Source organism: Camelus bactrianus, chromosome 11 (assembly GCF_048773025.1).
Source record: "Camelus bactrianus isolate YW-2024 breed Bactrian camel chromosome 11, ASM4877302v1, whole genome shotgun sequence".
NCBI lineage: Eukaryota > Metazoa > Chordata > Mammalia > Artiodactyla > Camelidae > Camelus > Camelus bactrianus.
This window is the reverse complement of record NC_133549.1, coordinates 51,445,653-51,468,039: the sequence shown is the minus strand read 5'-3', so window position 1 is coordinate 51,468,039 and position 22,387 is coordinate 51,445,653. Positions and strand designations below refer to the sequence as shown.

The window sequence follows — 22,387 nt, the reverse complement described above, 5'->3', positions numbered from 1 at the left end:
AACAGCTGCTCATGCAACTGCTGAGGTGAGCAAGCCTAAACGCTCCTGGCAGCGTAGTGGGCTCAGTGTGGGAAAGCACACGTGGCCGGGTAGGCACCCCTCCCAGTTCTCAGCCCCTCATAACAGAATGGTCATTGTTTGGATGCAACCTCTTCAGCGACTACACCAGGCTGATCTAGAAGCCTTTGCTTTGAGGATGAGGCTTATTTACCTGCTTGTTTTAAGGCTGCCTTTGTAGTAATGCAAAGCAAGAAAAAACCCTTTGCTCGTTTACGATCTAAACGTCACCGCTGTGTCATCAGTGAGGCAGAGGAATTGTCAAGTCACAGTCCCTGAAATCCAACAAATCTTAGTTCAAGTTCTGGCTCCACCATTTCCTAACTGCATGAGCTTCGGCAAGTAATGTCACAAGCCTCAGTTTATTCATCTTTCAAAGAAGGTTATCAAGCCAACCTCCCAGGATTTTAGTGAAGATTTAAAATATTTATCAGTATATATAGCATCTGCTAACTTAATAAACATATTTTAGAAGTCTAAACACAGAGATTTTCAAATCATGTAGCCCACTACTGGAAAAACAAAAGTGAATACTAATTATTCTTAAACTCAAACTTAAAACTCACATCCTTCAGGGCAAATTCCAAGCTATATATATACTGAAAGTGGTCACTTGAGCCAAATCGAAGCACTTGAATTGATGTTCTACATTTTAAAGAATTCCAGCTCTGAAGCAAGTTTGTGAACTACAGGAGAAGACTTCTAGCAAAATCTCATCACTCCTCTTCTATACCATCTTTACTAACTATATTGAAAGGATCTGTGTACTAGTGCAAATGTCACAGACACAATCCGATTGTATCAGAAAGAATCAAAGTCTATTCACACCTCCTCTGCTGGCCTTGTATAACCAACCCAGAATGTACCAACAAAGACATCAGAGCCTATGTTAGAAAGAGGGCAGATTTGACCACAGTCTCATACCAGCAATATACTCTCAGTAAAGTTATAAAATTAGAATATATTTGATTTTAGTACGCCAGTTAAATGTTATAATTATAAACCAAATAAGAACCCATGAAGTGGGAAAAAGCAAATAATGGTGAAAAAAGTAGAGCAGAAAGTTAAACTTCTACAAACACTTGGATATTTTTCAAACCATGTTTCAAAACGGGAGACAGCATGGTATACTGCCTCCACTGCACACATATGGGACAGACAGACCTAGTACTGAGTCCCATTCCTGCCCTGACTCTGGGAAGCAGTAGGCCAGTTATTTAATCACTTGGAATCTCAGTATTCTTATCTAGAAAGTGGGACTTGTTTAATGTTCTTATGATGGTGTAATGATCAAAGACATAAAATAGTTGGCACAGGGTACATTTAAAGTGTCCTACATTGGTAGACTGGGGAAAAAAAAAAAAACTAAAGGATCAAGGTGACATATAACATGACATAAGCTATGCCATAAAAAAGAGCCATTGCATCAAAAGCCAGCCAACCACTGAAGGTCACAGGACATAACATAATGAGTGACTGAGTGACCCTGACCTTGATGATAAACTTGGTTGAGGAGATAAGAATTATGGCTATAAAAAGAAAATAAAGGAAACACTTAACCCTACAACTTGTGGGGTCAAGGAGACAAGCAGGTCAAAGTTAATGACTAACAGGAAATCATGAATCCGATGTAGACACCACCCAGTCAGACTCAGATATGGCCATGATGTCATTTAGGGCAGAGAAAAGTCAATGAGTAACAGCTGATTCAAAGGATACACACTCACTGAGCTTTGATATTGACTGCCCCATTCCCAGAAAGGAAGGCAGTGAGGTCTCCAGCTGGAAGTCCGCTGCCACTTTCATCTGTCCAGAGTCCCATGTGGCCTCCTCTATTGTCTTTATTGTCTATCGGGCAACAGGAAGGACTCACAGGGGCTGAGACAGAGCTGCTTAAGAAAGAGTTAAGAGTGACGTCCCATTACGCAGGCAAGTTCAGAGAACAACTACTAGTGTATCTGAGGCCAGAGGGTGAGGTTCTGCTCTAAGAAGGTTCCCTGAGAAGGGCTCAACCTGACTTAGTACAGCAGAGTGCGCCCCACCAGGTTCAATCTAAATTATTACATACCTCCAACAGCTACTGCTTTGCATCTATCGATAGGTTCCTTTAAAATTATTCTCATGTACACTTCCTGAGGCAGGGTCTTGTCTTCTGTTTCATAAGCTTCCCAGCCAGACACTTGTGTGCATCCCAAAGAACTCAATGCTGTGCCTAGAACAGAAGAGCAATTTAAGCTTAACTACTTTGAAAATGGAATCATGAAATTCTAACGTTCAGAGAGACATCAACCCAGTACACCTCACTACAAATAAAAGCATTAAGTTTTAAAATATTAGACTGGAAACAAAAAATTCACAACTGACCCCCACCTTCCAGCTCATCTTTCCTCACCCCCATCTTTTCTTTCCCTTCCTTCCTTCCTCTCTTTCTTCAAGCTTTTTTGTCATAAAATATGTATAAAACTTACCCCATCTTTTCTTAACTGTAACCCTCTATTACATAAAGGTATTTCTCTTTTTGCATACTTACCTACTATCTTTAATTGTCAACAAATAACTGATTTTCACAAATTAAGCACAGCAGCTTCAATATGAAAATAAAGGGCAACTACTAAGTAACCTTCTTTACAAGCTGACTGATAAAAAGGCCAAAACATCGCCCTCATAAATGATACTTTTTGTAGCTATATATGTGTAAATGGCTGTGTGCACAACAAGAAAGCTGGAGATAATGTTTTGCATCTGACAGAGAACAAAGAGAGCTGTCCGTTTAATCTCCCATCTATGGTCATTTGTATTAACGTGTGAAAGAATGTGGAATCTAATGGTAGCTAGCACCGTGGCATTTCAGTTTGATCATATCTAGTTTAATCAGTAACATTCTTTTTTCTTTTCAAAAGTGAGTTCAAAGTGGGTTTACAACCCTTTTCAGGATCATATAAGCCCCATGTCATTGAGTATCTGATGAAAGCTAAGCCTATTCTCCCACCACTCAAATTTCAGAAGGATCTTGAACTCTTTGAAGCCCATCTCTGGAGCCCAGAATAGAAATCCTAAGGATCTCCATGTACCAAACTGGGTAGCTATCTTGAGCCAACTACCAAGCTTAAATATGTGAGGAAACAATTCTTGGGACAAAAGAAACCACTCTTGATACTCTTCTAGGACCAAGTCATACCAGGCAATCTCCCATTTTAATCATTCTTTACCCTATCTATAAGAAATAGTAAATAATCAAATACAGTCAAAAGAAAGCCACCTTCACAAACTAAAACATATAAGGACTCTCTTGCCACTACATTAGCTTAAAAATGTTCAATTAAAGCTTCAAAGTAAAATATATTTATACAAAAGACCATCATCTCCTGATGATACCAACATACAGCATACACGCCTAAAGATAAATCAAGGGTCTCCCCTGAAAAAATTCTATCTCAGGAAATAGGGTGTCACTTTATATTTAAGACCTCACTAAGCCTCATATTACAAACCAGGGTATCAGTTTATTTTGAATAATGAAATAATGTTTGAGAAAATAACTTTCATTAAATGCTAGCTTTGGACGGTTTTAGGTCACTTGACAGAAACTGGCTAACAAAAAGAGGCAGAGAAAGAGAATGAACAATTAATTTTGGAGGTAGTACCTAACAATAGCAAATATGAGACAGCATTTCTAAAAACCTTTTAAATATCATTTTAAAAAGCAATGTGGATTTTGGGGTTATGGATGGCCAATGGAATAAGGCTGTTTATCTCTGCTTCCCTCTAATTCCCATTAAAATTATAATTAAGAGAGGATAAAAGATATAAATCCATAAGGACAAAGGGGACAGAAAAGTATATTAGAGCAGACAACAGGTATCAATGGCATTTTGGAAGCTGAAAGCAGAGATGACTGCTGAGCAGAGCAAGCTGGAACATCCCTGCCTGAGAAACAAACAAAAAGCCAGATGACTGCTCTAGAAAGGCTCAGGAAAAGTAGTGTCTGGTTCCCGGGGAGGAGAGCGTCGTGAGTTGAAAGGGGACCGGTTGGTATGAAAGGCAGTTAGACCCTTACCTTATACCATATATAAAAATTAACTCAAAATGGGTTAAAGACCTAAACATGAAATCTGAAACTAGGAACCTCCTAGGAGAAAATACAGGAGGGAAAACTTCATGACATTGGATTTGACAGTGATTTCTTGGATATAACACCAAAAGTGCAGGCAACAAAAGCTTTGAAAAGAGACAAATAGGGCTATATCAAACTTAAAAACTTCCTTACAGCAAAGGAAACAATCAGCATGAAAGGACAATCTACGAAATGGAAGAAAATACTTGCAAACTATATATACACACACACACACACACACACACACACACACACACACACAGAGAACGAGAAAGAGAGAGAGATAGTTTATGTATATATATGATAAAGAGTTAATAGCTAGAATATATTAAGAATTTCTACAACTCAACACCAAAAAACAAATAACCCTATTAAAAAACAGATATGAATTTGAATAGACATTTATCCAAAGAAGATATATAAATGATCAACAAGCATAAGAAAGGATGCTCAACATCACTAATCATCAGGAATATGAAAATCAAAACCAAAGGAGTTATCAACCAAAATCACACGTGTTGGCAGGAAGAAAACAGAACCCTTATGTGCTGATGGTGAGAATGTAAAATGGTGCAACCACTGTGGGAAACAGTATAGTGGTTCCTCAAAAAATTAAAAATAGAACTATTCTCTGATCCAACAATCCCACTTCTGGGTATATGCCCCCCAAAATGGAAAGCAGGATCTCACATCCATGTTCACTGCGGCACTATTTACAATTGCCAAGAGGTGGAAGCAACTTAAATGTCCATCAACAGATGAGTCAATAAAGAAAATGAGGCATGCACATAGAACAGTATATTATTTAGTTTTTAAAAAAGGGAAATCCATGCCATATGCTACAACATGGATGAAGCTTGAGGACATTATGCTAAGTAAAACAAGCCAATCACAAAAAGCAAATACTATAAGATTCCACTTATATGAGGTATCTGAAGTAGTCAAACTCTTAGAAACAGAAAATAGAACAGTAGTTGCCAAAAGCTGAGGAAGGGGAGAAAGGAGAGTTGTTCAATGGGAATAAAGTTTCAATTTTGCAAGAAGAAAACGTTTTAGAGCACTGTTGCATAACAATGTGGATATACTTAACATTGCTATATTATACAATTTAAAAATTAAGATGGTAAACTTTATATTGTGTTCTTTACCACAATAAAAAAAAAAAGGAGGGATATTATTCTGGATTAAATAGGTGAGTCCAGTGTAATCATAAGGGTCCTTAAAAGCAAAAGATGGAAGCAGAAGAGGTCAAAGTAATGCAACATGAGATGTATTTGACCTATTGTTGCTCCTTTAGTAGGGGGAATGGGGCCAGGGGCCAGGGGCCAGGAGCCAAGGAATACAGCCAGCCTCTAGAAACTAGGAAAAGCAAGGGAATGGATTCTCCTCTAGAAATGATTGCAGTCCTGTGGCAACCTTGACTTTAACCTGGTGAGACCCACACCAGACTTCCTACCTGACCTACAGAACTGCAAGATAATAAAACAACAACCAAAAAAAGGGGCAGTTAGAATCCCAGGTCTTCTCCCCACCTGGTAGAGCCAGACAAATGATCCCTACTTCTGTAACAGGAAGCTGCTTACTCTCTGGAGAAAATGATGCACCAAGACTTCAGACCCAGAGGCATCACATAAGGTTCAAATAGAGGCACCAAGAACTCAGCACTTACACACTTGTACAGTGAGACCTCTGGCTCCCTTCTCCCAGCTGGCTCCCCCAGATCCTCACAGGTAGGCTTTTACCCCTACAAAAACACATGAACAGAGGATTTCCTTTTGGAGAAACCGAAAGATCCAAGAAAGAAGATTTGCAGATTCTGATGTCCAGGAATCACCTGAACTCAAATGGCCAGGTTCCTCCCCAAAGAGCCTTTACAGAAGCCAACTAGGAAAGCAAATTTCCAGTCCACTTTTTATAGTATCACTCTTAAATATGAACAGACAACTAAAGAGTCTCACCATTCATTTGAGAAAAGCCTCTAACATTAAAATCAAGGACCAAAACAAGCTGATTAAAAGGGAAAACACAGAGGAAAAAGAAAAGTGCAATGAGCAGAAGAAAACGGCAAAATAATTCAATTCATATTCTCAAGGGAAAAGAGAAAGTATCACATCCATGAAACAAGAACAGGATCCCAGTTTTTAAATGAAATATTCAGAGGCCAATAAAAAATTAAATTTGAAATTACAAACAGGCCAGCAGAAATTAAAAGTTTAAAAAATACTAAGAAACCCTCTCAGAACAGAAACACAGAGAGTTAGAAAATAACTAAGAAAAAGACATAAGAAAACTAGAGAACCAAACCAGTAAGTCCACATATCCCACTAACAAACTTACAGAAAACAGAGAAAAGGGTGGAAAGAAAATTATCAAAGAAACTCTGCAAGAAAACTTCCCAAATTGGAAGACATGTGTTTCTGAAGGAAGAAAATCATGAACGTTAAAAAAAAAAAAATCGTAAGACATATGTTTCAATATGAAATTTCATAATTCTGGGGATAAAGAAAAGAGTCAAATATTTTCCAGAAAAATAAAACAGTCCACACATGACCAAATGGAAAGCAGAATGGCCAGAGACATTTCAACCTAAGTCTCACAAGCTCTGCCATTAACAAAACACAGTCATAATAAACATTAAATATAATATATATTAACTATATTAAAATATAAAATGCATTACATATAATAAAAAGCATTAAATATAAAATATACTCAATATATATATAAAGTATATATTTAACCACAGACTATAACATGACTGCATCCAGAAAATGGAGAGACAAGACTAGGTGTGTACTGAGGGTAAATAGTTGTGTATGAGAGTTAAATCCGCAGCAGGAAATCAGTGTTTACATCCAAAATGTGAAAAGAAATCAGTAAAGCATACTGTGTATTATTTAGAAATAGGTAGGTGGATACCAAAAAATGTAACTAAAAGAGTTGAAAAGGACCATCTTTGGGTAAAGGAGTAATGGGAGTATAAAAAGAAAAGGGAATGGCTGTTACAGTACTACTTTAACTTTAAACAATGCACGTGTGATTATCTCAAAATAAATAAAATAAAATAAATGGATGGAAGGAAGGGAAGGAGGGAGAGGGGAAGGAAAACTATTTAACAAAGCAAATCTACAAATTGTGACACAATGGACATCTCCAACCTTCATCTACAGAGAAAGAATGAAGCAGCAACTGTTCTAACTTTATACAAATGGTTTACGTGTGGCTTGGAATAAAATTTCCAATTATAGCACCATACATGGATTCCAAAAGTGCTGTATCACAAACAACTAAAATGAAAACATATTGTGAGAAACGGCACTGAATGCTTCTAAAAATGTGACTCTAATAATGAAGATACTGACGTCAAACATGTAAGTAAAGAGTTGGAAGAAAATTTTTCTAAGTGGGAAAAAAGCGTTAGTTGTAGTATTATATTTTACATAAATATGTGATTATTAAATGTACATATGTAACTAAATTAATTAAATGTATAAATATGTTTGACTATTACAGTCAAATATATAAAGGAATGTTTAAAACATTCAAGTTGACCACAAAAATTTTGTTCTTCTCAATGGGAAAACATGAGAAATACAAACTAAACATAAAAAGGTGCATAAAGAAATTAAAACTCCATCTACCTGAATCATGTTATTTTTCTTCACCTGTCTTCCTTCCAATCTAGAAGAAAATAATAAGCAAATTAAAGTACATTCTTCAGATAATGAGCTGCTTATAAGAAAAAAACTGAAACCCAAGGTAAATATTATTCACTTCTTATCCCTTATCCATAGCAAAAAATAATTCTTTCCTACTTCCCAGCTAATTTCTGGCTGTTATGGTATTCAGAGTAAGCTTTATGCAAAGCCATGCAGAAGCAAGCATGTAAATCCAACGCCAATAAAAACATGGCAATTCAAGTGCATCTAACGGTATAACATGAGTTTTAAAATCATACATTTTTAAAAATTATCTCCTCACTGTTCAGCTAAATAACTGCTAATTGACAACATAGAGAAAGATAAAGAAGCAAGAAAGCATATTTTCAAAACATAAGAATCACAACTTTGAAAAGGTAGCAACAGATTTAAATTTCATTTTTACCAAACGCCATCAACAGCAAGTTAAGTGAAACTCCAGACCACATAAGTATGTTTATGATCAAAGACCTTATAAACTTTAACCCACATCACCTTAAAGAGCTTAGAAACGCTTCCTCATTTAATTTCATGACTTTCCCAACTAAAAATGAAATGTAACCCTTCAAAAATATCTATGTGAATATACATGTGAATTACAGTACCTGCAGAAAGAGAAAAAAAGTACCTTTTAAAAAAATAATAAACATTTGTACTAATGTATTAGATACACACAGAAAAGCACAGAAATCGAGTGCCTTACTTAATTTTCCTAAAGTGAGCACACAAGTGTAACCACCACTCTCCCCAAAGGTCACCACTGCCCTGTCTGAATATCACACATGAGTTTCGACTGCTGGATCAAGGATCTGTCTGAGAGTCTAAGAATCCTTCTATCTGGACCAAAATAAAATGCTATAGGAAGAGAGTGGCAAGTGGTCACAGGCTGCAGGGGGCTATTATTTCAGGACGATGCTCACGTGTCTCAGGAAGATGTTCTGACGAGCTGGATGGCTGTTTGAAGTCAACCTGCAAGGTCTCCCGAGACTGGGGGAAACAGAAGCTGTGTTATGATATAAATGGAAGATAAAGGGCCTTCCTGTTGTCCAGGACAAACGTACGGCTAGGAGTGCAGTCTGGGAAGTGGGAGCAGAGGGAGGAGGGTAGGGGACCAAGGAAGTCTGGACCTCCTTTGTATAGCTACAAAAACATCTATAGAACAAAGGGAACAACCAAACTAGTATGTTTTGTCTACTACTAGTCTAACAAGCTAGACTAAGCTACTGATGCATCATCTCACTTGATCTTCTCATTGCTCTGAAGACAGCGTTATCTTATCTGCCTGTAGACAGATAAGGATGTTGAGTCTCAGAGCAAAGCACAGAGCCCAAAATTACAGAGTTAGTAGGTGAGGCAAAGCTGTTCCTCTTGACAGCTACTATGCAGGGCTGGAGACACCAAAAATAAAAAGTAAAATGCTCTCAGAAGAGAGACCATTGTAATTAGATACAGAATATATTATATTGTCCTGGCCCACGAATCATTTAGAAGAAAGAACCAGGTAATTCAGGTTCCACAAAGTCTTTCTTCTGAAATTATCAAAAACTTGAAGGGTCCTGTTGCTTGTAAAGTAGGCCCACTCATCTTTCCTACCTCAAAGAAGTTTCAAAAGAAACACTTCAACTTCACAAAGTGTAATTTTTTGACATGTTAACTTGTATCACTCAGCATGCTTTCCCACTGCAACAGAGGAGGAAATCAAGAGTATGATGTCCCTCAGAGAAAGTCACAGGTGCAGAAAGGCAAATTACCACCAGAAAAGTATTGAGGGACCTGTGATAAAGCCACCTTCAAACGGCACATCACATCTGCATGAATATTTAATTCTATCGTAAGTACTTTCAAAAAGCAGGGGCCAAAACGGGAACACAGTTCAAAAAGAGAAACTTCTATTCTGCCACTTGAGAGGGAGAGGAAATAACATATCTAAAAAAGTTGCTATAAGACTATGTGGGTCACAGAAAACAAACTTTTGGTTACTAGGGGGGAAGGGGGTAGGAAGGAACAAATTGGGAGTTTGAGACTTGCAGATGCTAACTACTATATATAAAATAGATATACAGCAGGTTTCTTCTGTATAACACAGGGAACTATATTCAATATCTTATAGTAACCTATAATGAAAAAGAATATGAAAACAAATATATGTATGTATACGTATGACTGAAACTTTATGCTGTACACCAGAAATTGACACAACACTGTAAACTGACTATACTTGAATTTTTTTTTAAAGGCTATATATGATGTACCTACCAAAAGGCATGTAGCTAAAAAAGGCCTTCTTGCATCCTCACTGATAAATACAAAACAATGTGTCATCGACAGTAACCAGGATTGTCAGACATCACGAAAAGCCTTCACATTCAATCCTGTGAGAACCCTGCAAGGGGGGAGGGATTAGGGTTACCAATTTATCATATGCAAACAATGGGCCCCAAGAGGTTATACAACTTGTCCAAGGTCGGGAAATTGTCCAAGACCACAAACTTGCCAGAGGTCACAGTGTGAAAAAGTAGGAAAGGATCCCAAATCAAGTGTGTCGGAGGCCAAAGACACAGGACAGTTCTGGCTTAATGGTGAAAACAACCGAATCTGCTCTTCAATTCCGAGAATCATTTAATGATTCTTTCACTATTTTCCGGTTTCAACGTGTTTTTCACATGTCCTGAACAAAAGGACACGGACACGCCTTCCTCCTGCGAGATGGGGGAAGTGTCTTGTTAGCCAGTGGCTTAGGGACAGGAAACAAAAATAGGTCTGGATGGACTCTTTATATAGATTAGATAACTACTAGGGCAGCTGAGAGCTCTCTGGTGATGTCTTTATACGGGATCTAGCACGGGAAGGGGGTAGTAGAAGCCACAGACTTGGTTTTACAGGGGACACATGCTGTGAAGATACAACGTGAGCCTTCTTTCTGGGACCAGTGAGTAAGCAAGTTACCCACGCTCACCTTGCACAGTAAAGCATCTAGGGAAAAAATGATCCAAATTGCACTTAGAAGGCCATACATAGCTCTAAACTTTTAACTAAGACTGAGTATAACAAGGCAAGAAACTTTTCAGACATTAAGCCAGTGACATTCAGAAGGGTACTGGGGGGAGTGGAGGTGACAGGGTAGATGCCCTTCCCTTATTCACAATAATTCTGGTGTGACAATACTCAAACTCCCGTGCGTTTACTACTGGTGACCCCCCCTCAAGAAAAACGACCCTGGAGTAGGAGGAAATTCAAAGTAAAACAGAAAGAGCCTAAGAAGAGAGGAGGAGGAAGGAAAAGAATTAAGTTCACAACATTCTCTAAGGCACGGTGAATTTCCACTTTACAAGTTCATATTCGTAGGGCCAGTCCTTTCAAGGCTCGACTCCCTCCTAGATCAGGGAGGACAGAGGTTTCAGCTTGGGGACCAAGCTGACTAACTGACCACCCAAGGAACAACCCTGGGAGGCAAGGCCAAAATCAACTTCAACTGCCTCTGTCAACGTGGACCTACGACAGGGAAATCACAGCAGGAAAAATCAGCAGGCATACTTCGATTTTTGGCAACCCTGTCCCAAACTCGGCAATGAAATAACTTGGTTGTTTCTTCTCAGGAGGAAAGATGATGTGAAATTAGACTCGAAGAATACAGAGACCAGGAACAGTACAAGATCAATTTAATTATATTTTTATAATTTTTATTTTTTCCTATTAACATTACATTTTATTACAATAGGAAAACACACACACACACACTGAAAATTTCCTCACTCTCACTCAAAAACAGCGTGTTATACGAATTAAATCTGAGTTTAAGAGAATACAAAATGCCAAGTACAAAGTCTTTGAAGTCCTCTAACGTCTAACTCTCAGTAACACAGTTTAATTGAACTGTGTCTTTCTTTCCAGGCCTGGAGAAGAGCCTTGACAGTCTTGACTATAGTTGCAAAGCCCCAGGCATCACGCCTAGTCTATGGTGACTGAAAGTTGGGCTCTCCTTTTGGAGACACCTCAAGGCTTCCAGAATTCTGCTAGCAGCTGGCACCAGGGAGAAGAGTTCAAGCACGCTGGCTCAAGGAAAATCTTAATGTCCCCGTTGCTACAATACATTCATACTTATCCCAGATTGAAAGAATAACACAAAGAGTAAACTGAAAGTCTCCTCCCAGCCCTCCCCCAAATCTGGCCTCAACTTGCAACCCATTGAGATTCTCTCGGGTAAGTCACAGAGCTCTTTCTCTGAGCTGCTGGGCTGAGGTGTAAAAGAAAACACATAATGTGAAAGGCCATCCATTCACTACCCTGGGAGTTCAGCAACTTCCCACTCTGCCTCTCAAAGGGCCTCCTCTCTTCCCTCTTCCTCTGTAAAGTACATGTGAATAGCTGCGCTGAGGAGGGCAGGTTCATCTAGAAGAAAAGGCCAGGTTATTAAACTGCAGTCCACTAAAATGTGGGCGTTGAAGGAGAGGGCTGAAGCAGGGGATAGAAAAGTTCGGAGGAATACACCACACCTACAGGAGGACTCCCAGTGGTGACAGACAGGAAGTAACTGGGCTCCAGGATATAATAAGAGAAAGTAATGGAACAGAGCAAAACTAGAAAAAGCCCGAAGCTAATCCTGATAACAAAAATGTGATCTCCAGGCAAAGGCCTCTCCCCTTCTGCAGAAGGAACCCAGTGCCTTCCTTAGCCTGGAGGAAAGAAAAGGTATCTTAACCCTTCATTCAGGCAACCTTTATTGAGTGGGATTATGAAGAGACAAAAGACTCGATTCCCTGAAGGAGCTCACCATTTCAAGGAGAAAAACCACATCAACTAGTATTTACATTTCTGTGTGACAGGTGAAACTCGGAGGTAAATAGCAGTGTCAACAAACACAAGCACGTTCCTGCTGGGGCCAGGTACAAATCGTAGACAAGCTATGAATCTCATTTTAATCCCTGAAAGAAGTCTGTGTGTCAGGTAAATGCCTTCACTTTTTTACTGATAGAAACGAGGTATATAGGACACAGAAAAGGGTCTTCCAAACAGTTTCATTCTAATTAAATCTTCAGATATCCTCCTCTCCCATGACTCAAATATAGTTCTCGATCCTTATTTTACCTTTGGAGGTTGCCTAGAAGAGTCTCAGGTTCCTAGAACTTTTATTGAGAAACCCACAAATGGAAGAAATAATTTTCTTACATCACAGATCCTGTTACCAAGAGCCCTGTTAGCAGTGCCCTGCCTCTACTTTACCAGGGCAAGTTTTGGTTGTTATTAAATCCCCACCCTTAGATGTGCCAATGTAATCTTCCTTGTGTGTATTTAATCATAGCTCCTTGAGGGCAAGAGCCACACTTTATCTGTGTTTACACAATGCTCTCAGAAACATTGGTAAGCAACCAACAAAACCCTATCATGTTTGTTACCAATTTTATCAAATCAAGCATTTCTGTCATCAAGTCCTCAATTCACCCACCCTTACTTTTCACACTTGATTATTTTCAAAACTGGATTACTACCCACCTTCAAAACATTTTTTATTGCTAAGTGTTTGCTCTGCAGTTCCCTCTAATATCCTTCAGCTACCCTGCTCCCCACACTGTTCGTCCACGCCTGTCACCTGGCTTAGTAAGAACAATGGAAATAAACATATTTGTAATAATGAAGGAATTGTCCATGTGCTATTTTTTTATTTAACTTTTTCCCCAAAATATTATATACATACCCAACAAATTCTGGGCTGGTAATTACATTTACACAATAGTTTATTATAATTGACATTCCAGTAAAACCATCTTTACAGTCTTATGTCACTATCAAAAAATTTTTTCAACTAAAAGTAAGAAAAAATGTAATGCCTTTAAAACTATAAAACTTCAAGAACTATAAGGCCTTTAAAAAAATTATCTAAACTATGTCTAATCTACTGCTGTCCAAGTAGCCGCTCTGTGAGAGGCGCACCATCTCCCTAACTAGTCAGAAGTTCTCACAGATACAGGCTACGCCTTTTCCTGAATGTACAGTATATACAGGTCAGCAATTCAGTAAATACTTTAAAAATGAATCCAAGCACTTTGCCTTTTGAATCTGGATTCAGATATTGAAAAGAATAAATATTTAATGGTAATTAAAGGAACTCACAACAAGGAGAATTTTCTTATTTCCTTTTTAAATACTTTGAAGTAATAGTAGGGCTTCAAAAGAAAATTCACCCTGAATTGTCAAACCAGGCTACCATAATAAACTTTGCAAGTCACAAAAGCTATCTTTTGTGTTCCTAAAAGAAACAAAATTCAGCTGGCTAGTAAAAATACAAGATGAACTAAAAAGAAATCCCAAATGTACTCCAATATAGAAACAGATTAAAATATTAAATCCAGTTCCAAGGCAGATCATGAGAAATGTTTTTTTAACTGAGAATCAACTAATTTACTCAAACTGAATTTGCAGTAGACACATCAGGGTATCAGTTCACCTACCGCTATTCCTGGGGAATTCTATCACACCCCCAAGCTCAGTTGCTCTTCAGCTGCCATCTTCTGTATCACATGATACAAGACCCTGCACACAGCCATAGCTGACTGGACCTGGGGAGACGGCTGGTCTGGAGCTCACGCCTTGTGTTTACTGGCTAAAAAGATGGGGCCAGCCATTCAGATTCTCTGCCCCAAAAATTGGAATTATGAAATGCTAAAGGAAATTGCCAGTTAGATGCTGGGGTAAAAGATCAAGAGGGACACAGGGTCAGGGTGAGTGTCATGGGCCAAGTCTGTCATAGCAAGTGAGAACTAAACTGGAACTAGCAATTACATTTGCTTTTTCGCACCAGAATTTCTCAGAACCTTGAATATGTCAATGAGCACTAAGAATCTCCAAGAAAGGGCTGCAGTCATATACCAGCTCTTGCTTTTCAGAACTCCAAGGGCTAAATCTTGGAAATTAATTTCCTAGGGAAAATGATGCACTAAGCTTGGTTCTTGAATTTTCTCCACTGAGTGTAACCCTCAGCCAAGAGTTAAGTGTCCATCCTGGTAAGATACATACAAAGACAAAGGGGGCCTCACCTCCCAGGTGTCATCTGAGAGCATGAAGAACTACCAGAGAATCGTTTGTCTCCTCACTCACTGCCCTGAGGTCTTAAGTTTGTATCAGTAAAGTAGTAACAACCATGGGCTAGAAGGCACCACCTCCATTAGGAGCCCCATTAAAACAAAAATCCTCAAACGGCTCAGTTATCAAACAATAAAATGGAGACAACTGCACAGATAAAAGAGACTTTCTGGGCTAAGTTTTTTGTTTTCTCTTTTAGTAAGTGAAAATCTTTCTGTAATGTATTACATTTCTTTCTTACTGTTTCCCTGTTTGCAAAAGTAACAGATGTTCTCTGAATGATGTTAGAAGATAAAGATACACAGAGGCAAGAAAAATTACCAATAACTTTAGCCTGCACCAGAATCACTTAGCATTTGGAAATATTTCTTTCCAAGCCTTCTTTGCTTGATCCACTGATACGTGCATGTGTGTGTGTATGTATGTATGTATGTATATACACTGTTAAATGCTTTTTTACTTTGTGCAAAATTTTGCATAATTTTGTATATTCTGTATACTTTTTACACACAATTTTGGTTGACTTCTTGTTTTGGAAATTCATTCATTTTACAAATTTAGGACTATACACATTGCTTTATAATCATTTTTCATGTCACAACTTACAGATACGTTTCTAGGCCACTAAACTATTAAATATTCTTCAAAATCTTTGCCCCCTGCTCCCTCTTCTTTTTTGAGAAATGGTTGACTCACTATTTTGTGGAGAATTAGAATTTCCCCTTAACTTCTAATGACATTTTTTTTTTTTTACAAGAGTTACCAAGGTTCACTATAAAATTCTGAAAAACATCATTGGATTTTACCAAATTGAGGACATACATGCGTGCTACTTTGTAACTGATTTTCTATCACATGGCATCCTAAACATTTTCCATCTCCTCAAATACACTTCTGGGGTTATTTCTTGATATTTTTTAAACAAGAAGAGTCCCCAGAACCCAGTTTCACATGATTCTCATGAGTCAGAGGTCATCATTAAGAACATGGATTACTGTAATACACTTTAGCTCTGGATACAAGTCATATGTACACAAATTATGCTGAACGACCCCAGGAGATGCCCTAAGTCTGTTGTGTTTTACTGTTGTTGTTTTTTTTTTTTTTTAAAGAGTTCTCCAATATCAAGCTTTTTAATCCATGGTCTCTTCCTCATGAAGGTAAAAGAGACATACAATAGCTCTCAACCAAAGTCTCTGCTGAATGAGTTATTAATTCAAACAGACGTTTCCCAAGTTAATGTTCCCACTCTCTCTGTAATAACAGTCGTCTTTGTCATTGTCGTCGTTGTTGTCATCGTCTTCATCGTCGTCATCGTAGTAATCGTGAGGAAAAGGAGGAGGACGAGGAAAAGAAGCATTACTTTCCTGTTACTATGACTTGGGAGATTTCAAAACAACTTCTACGATTTCTAAATCTAATGAAAGGTCTATGTCAACAGCTCCAATGAACTTTTCTTTCCCACAGTAAGAAACGCATATCCCTCAACACCTCCAAATTTGTGTAAGGGTATTTGGAAAAAGTACTCCAACACCTGCGAATTCTCTCTCATCACTCATCACTCATCACTCATCACTCATCAGAAGACATTTCTGCACTGGTCATAGTATCCTCAGGCTCTGCGATTTAACTGATTAACCAAGATCCAAATTTGAGGCCCAAGAACTCCATGAGATTAAAGGTGCTTTTTAAAAAAGTTATCATCATCTGATGACCCTCCTGCATAATGAATCAACTTCTTCATTAAATTCATTCCCCAAAACACATTTCATATTCTAAAGGCATGCAACTAAATGAGTGAGACTGATTCTCTCAGGCAAAGAGAAGTGTACATTTACCAGAACTAACCTCTAACTCTGGCCCTAGACAATGAACACTACAGTTGTACAGTGTCCTAAGTGAACGTAGGCAAGTCATCTTTTTAAATTGTCTTTTAATGAAGATACAGAAACAGTATGGAAAAAACCAGTACCACATACAACAGGCAAAATCTATACCCAATTCATCCACAGAAATTAAAACTGTATCTGCTACACAACAGGCACTGAACAGTTTTTCTGAACAAATGAATGTTCTCAAGCAATAACACTTTTCATTCACCAAAAATTCTCTCCCTCTATGAGAACCATCAGGATGAGAACATATGAGATTATTCAAGCTGCCTCTTATTCTACTTAAATCTGGGGGAGTCTGCACAAACACCTGCTGGGGTAAACGTGACAAGTCTCATTATAAGGATCCAATTCTGTCAGCACTGTAAAACTGCTTAAGGAAAAGACTATGTGTGAAATAACTTTTCCAAAATAGCCACAAACTTGTCCTGCAGTTCCATGGTATGCGTTTCAGCTAAATTACATCAACGCTCCAAATGTCTCCCTTTGAAAGGTCAAAATCACTCATTAGAAAATAAACACAGCTCAGTCAAATACATTTGCCTGAAGCAAACTGGTAATTCGAAGAAATGTCACCTCCTTCCCCCACTGGAGTTGAGTCCAGGCAGCTGCCAATTTATTTTTTGACTTTGAGAAAGTCCTTCCTGCCATCTGTGTGCTTTGGGGTGAGTAGAGGGGTGTAGGGGTGTGTGTGTGTGTGTGTGTGTGTGTGTGTGTGTATTTGTGTTTAATTTAGACAAGGATCTGGGTGAGATGCTCTCTCACATCTGTGATTTTGTATTGAAATGATTTGCATTTACAATTATTCCAATTATTCTAACTATTCCAAATTATGAGCAAGAGTCAAATTTGATTACTGTTGATTAAAAAATTGCCATGGGAGGCAATGTAGTATAATGATAAGAGGCAAGCCTGAAATTAAGAAATGTAAATATACACCTAGTAAAAGACATCAGAAGTACGAGGGGACATTTTCGGGTGGACAGTCACGGGGTCCTTGTTGGAATTTAGTGAGTGGGTTCCAGGGAAGCAAAATGTCCTGAAATATGTGGGACAAGCCCACATATGAGACCCTGCCTTAAATAACAACTTTGAGCAACGCAGCAGAATCTGGATTTCAGACCACGTGGTTTCTCATTAGCTATGAACTTTAATGACCTGTAGTTAAGTCATATTTAATTCTGAGCCTCAAGGTCCTTGAAGGTAAAATGAGAATATTATTACCAATCTCAAAGGATTCTTTTGGAGACTAATGTACAATATCACGGTGGGAGCCTGGAGTAAAGCACCCGCATTCAAATCCTGTTTCTACACACACAAACGGTGGGCCCTTGTGTGTTCAGCTTAACCTCTTCAGTCACCTGATCCCTAAAAGTCAGGCAAAAAAAAAAAAAAACAACCAAAAAACTCAGGTGCAGGATTTTGATGAGTAGTGGTTCAGTGCAAGTTAGCTACTGTTATTATTAGTGTAGGGCTAATTATTAATAGGTACTCAGTGAGTGACCAACGCCACTCAAGACCACATTATAGAACCTAGATACACACTTTCAAAAGCTTGGTAACTACACCCATCTCAGATCATCACTGACAAGAACAAGCAGTCAAAGGAAGAACTTGTTCACTAGGGATACCAACTGACATTTTAGCTGTCTTTCAAAACAAGTCTGCATATTTTTTTTTAATTAAAAAAAAAAAGACATACTAATAGTGCTGACTAACGAGGCACAGGAAGTGCAGAGGTTTCCAGGTGCGTCCCACAATATGATGAATAGTCTAGAGGATCAAATGGCAAAGTCCAGGTTCCACACTCCTGGTTAAATGCTGAAAAAATTAAATACAAACATAAACAAAAATAAATCCCCCACTATCAGTTTCTTTAAACTCCTCACACCCTCCTAGTAAGATTTAACTCTGGAAAGATGTTGAAAAATAACAAACATCACTTGCAGAAATGGACTGACATTAAGAAGTTTAAGCCCCCACCACACCCCACCACACAGGTTAACATGCATGAAGCCGGCAGAAAAATGCCTCCTGAACTGGTGACCCACAAGTGCAGATGAACAACTGAGTAGCAACACTTCTTTGGCTACACAAAGTTGCAGATCCCTCAGAAGATCCTTAAGACTTTCCACCAAGAGACGCTCAATACGTTCCCCATGTTCCAGTGTTGCGAAGTTTCTCATGCAGGGAAGTGAGTGGCCCCCATGCTCACCACAGGTAGCTTGTGGTTGGGGTGCTGGGGCTCAGGATCAAGACTGTGCTGTGTCTGTCAAGGGAGGGGCTTAATGAATGACTAAACTGTGCTTGCTTGAAATAACATTTGGGTGAAAGACCTTACTTTTAGGAGCAAATGTTTAAATAGAAGTGAGAGATTTCATCAGCACCTCTTTACAATTTCTGTCAGGATAAAAACCATGTTAATCAAACTAAATTCTCAAAAGTGACCAGTCTTTCACACAATAGATGTTCGAGTTCTAGCTTTACTAAGCCCAGCAGTAAGCCTTCCAAGATTTTAAATACAAATTTACTTTGACAGAGAAGCTTATTCTATAGATACGCTCACACGTGAGTGAAACAGTAAAGGAGAAGATATATCCTGCAATGTTGTTTATAAAAGCATTAAGGTCTACATGAAGCCTGATTAAATAAATTCTGATCATTCCATACGTTGGAACTGTATAGCTATTAAGACAAATGGGATACATTTATGTGTGCTGATATGAAATCATCTCTAAGAACTATTATATAATGCAAACAGCAAAGCACGGAATAGTCTGCATACTGCATACATCATCTGTTTGTATTTGCATGGACCATGTATGAAGAATACACAAGAAACCTGAAACCATCTCTGGGGAAGGCGTGGGAGGATCAGAATGAAAGGAGGATTTCTACACCCCTTTATGTCACTTAGGGAATCTTTAAAAACCATGTGCATGTATTTCATTTTTTTAATTTAAAAAAAAACCACATATTTAACATTTTTTTAAGTGAAAAAGCAGATGTTCCCTACCTGTCAGCTTTCCTTTAATACTGAATCCAACACATTCAATAATAAGCATGACCAAGGCAGGTGGATTTTTTAAAACAAAGTGGAAAATTACAGTTCCCTGCTTCTCTACAAAACTGCTAACCACCTTTCCTAAATGTTAGTAGAGGCACATGCTTTCCACAGATGTCTGCAGGAAACAGGCTGACAAAACACCTGAAAAGGCTGTTTTTGTATTCTGCTATACACAGTTCTTTAATGGCTCTGAATTTCTTGCTGCCTTTACTGTCAAGCAGGTAGAGTGCCAAGCTCAGTGTCTTCATAGAGTAAACATCACAAAAAAGCACTCTGTTGCTTGTTGGCTATTCTTTATGTCAACCAGATGCCTAGGGGACTGGCAGAACCTGCTCACATCAGTAAATATCCATGTACAGCTTGCTCACTAATCAGAATGACGCTGTGTACTCTGCCACCACCCCCACACTACACCCATCCCCCACCACTACCACAGCCAGGAACGCAAGCAGGCATGCGGGAGCATAAGGCTCTAGCAAATGCCCCCAACCGACCCATTCCTCCCCAGAACTCAGGCCAGCCCTGTAGACACTGGACAACAGCTGTCATCTATCCCAAGAAGGAACAGACGTGGCCAGAGGGGTGCCCCACGGCTCCTGGACCTCAGTTTAAAGCCATCAACCAGCCCTGCACCTTCCTACACCACATTCCTGGTGATCACATGGCTTGGGGAGAATGGAAACAGCTCTTCTTTACCAGCTCCCAGGCCTGCCCACCAGCCCGGATCCATTTAGCATAAGATCTTAAGCAAACTTATTAGCCGCTCTGTTCCTGGATTTCTTCATCTGCAAAATGGTACCAGTAATATCACCCACCTATAGTGCAAAGAGCGAGGATAAGGCAAGTCGAGCTTTGCATTCAGGTAGCCTTCCATGTGTGTCAGTTACTATCATTACCGTCATCTGTGGGTACAGTCTTGAAGAAGCCTCCTATTTGACCTCCCTAATTCCACTCTAGCTTCTATCCAATAGTAAATGTGGCCTTAAACACCAGGAGGGGTAAAATCATCCTGGTTACCTCCACCCTCCTCTCCCCACCGAAAAGTGACAACAGCCTCCTGCTGTGGTTAGAATGAAGTCTGAAGCCTCGGTGCAAACCTCTCCAGAGAGCACTTTAACTAGGGGCACTCTGGCTCCACCCACACCTCTCTCCCCCAAGGAAGGATAAAGCCCTTTGCCAGATGCCCCCTATACTCCCTTGAACTTTTCACACTTACAAATAGGAAGATGCCCCAAAAGGACCATTTTGCACTAGAGTGCGGGCTCCATTCACCACTACACTACCTGTATGGTGACCACAAAATAACTCAACCAACAAAAATGTCTGGAGCCCTCTTTTCAGGTGTTACAATCCATACAACCATAATAGTGTTACAGCTGGCAGATGGATCACCCAGCTTCACTGTTACATCACATTGCACTTTCCCACACAGAGCTGAGTGGAACCAGTGAGATTCTGTAGGATAAACCCAAAGGGAAGTGGGTATTAATTAAATTCCGTATCCTTCAGGTGCCCCATTCTGACCAGATGATTCATCCATCTGCCATCTAACACCAGGCCCCACTGAAAAGCATGCCTCTCAGTTACAGGTTTCATTCCAGAAACATCTCATTTACCTATTGGAGGGTGAGCCCCACGTTATTTCTGCACTTTGCTTTCCCTCTCAGGCCGAGAAAGGTGCCCCTGTAGCACTCAGAGTGAAAGTATGCTCATATCACCCTCCAAAGAATTCAGTTCCCAAGGAAAGTCCACTTATTTTGTCTTGGACAAGATGAAGAGAACGAGGACTTGAAGCAAGCCGGGGGTCAGGGAAATAAATCTCAAGGTCTCACTGATTTTCCACCACCCTTGCTTTTCCAGTGAAGGCTGTTTGGGGGAGCTGGAATAACTTAACCTAAGAAATACATGGCTAAGATAAAAATCCCTTTTATCCTTCTCAGGAAAGAGTTCACAGGCAATCACTTCAATACTCTCCTCTTTTTTAAATGATATTTTTCATTGTAATACAATACACATAAAATTTACCGTCTTCACCATTTTTATGTATAGTTCAGCGGCATTAAGAACATTCACATTGTTGTGCAACCAACACCACCATCCATCTTTAGTACTTTTTCATCAACCCAAACTGAAACTTGATACTCAATAAATAATAACTCTCCATTCCCCCCACCCCAGCGACTGGAAACCACCTTTCTACTTTCTGTCTCTATTATTTTGACTAGTTTAGGTACCTCATACAAATGGAAACATATGGTGTTTGCCCTTTTGTAATGAGTTTATTTCACGTAGAATAATGTCTTCAAGTTCATCAATGTTGTAGCTTATATGAGAATTTCCTTCCTCTTTTAAGGCTGAATAATATTCCATTGTGGGCATAGACCAAATTTTGTTTATCCATTCACCCATCAATAGACACCTGGGTTGCCTGCGCCTCTCTCAGCTATTGTGGATAATGCTACTATGAACATGAGTGTGCAAG

At 39.0% G+C, this 22,387-nt stretch overlaps 1 protein-coding gene across 13 annotated transcripts in view; it reads right to left on the bottom strand.

The window, feature by feature from the left end:
* SGMS1 (sphingomyelin synthase 1) overlaps positions 1–22,387 on the bottom strand; it is a 264,800-nt gene that overhangs the window by 129,588 nt on the left and 112,825 nt on the right. For 9 of the 13 annotated variants that reach the window (XM_010971268.3, XM_074374011.1, XM_074374004.1 and 6 more), the window contains 2 exons: positions 7,813–7,852; positions 2,126–2,269 (listed from right to left, as the gene is read on the bottom strand). The gene's annotated coding sequence lies outside the window, so the exon portion shown is untranslated. Of the gene's footprint in view, positions 1–2,125; positions 2,270–5,840; positions 5,916–7,812; positions 7,853–10,125; positions 10,253–22,387 lie in introns of all 13 variants that reach the window. The other 4 variants (XM_074374008.1, XM_045507434.2, XM_074374007.1 and 1 more) reach the window with 3 other exon arrangements.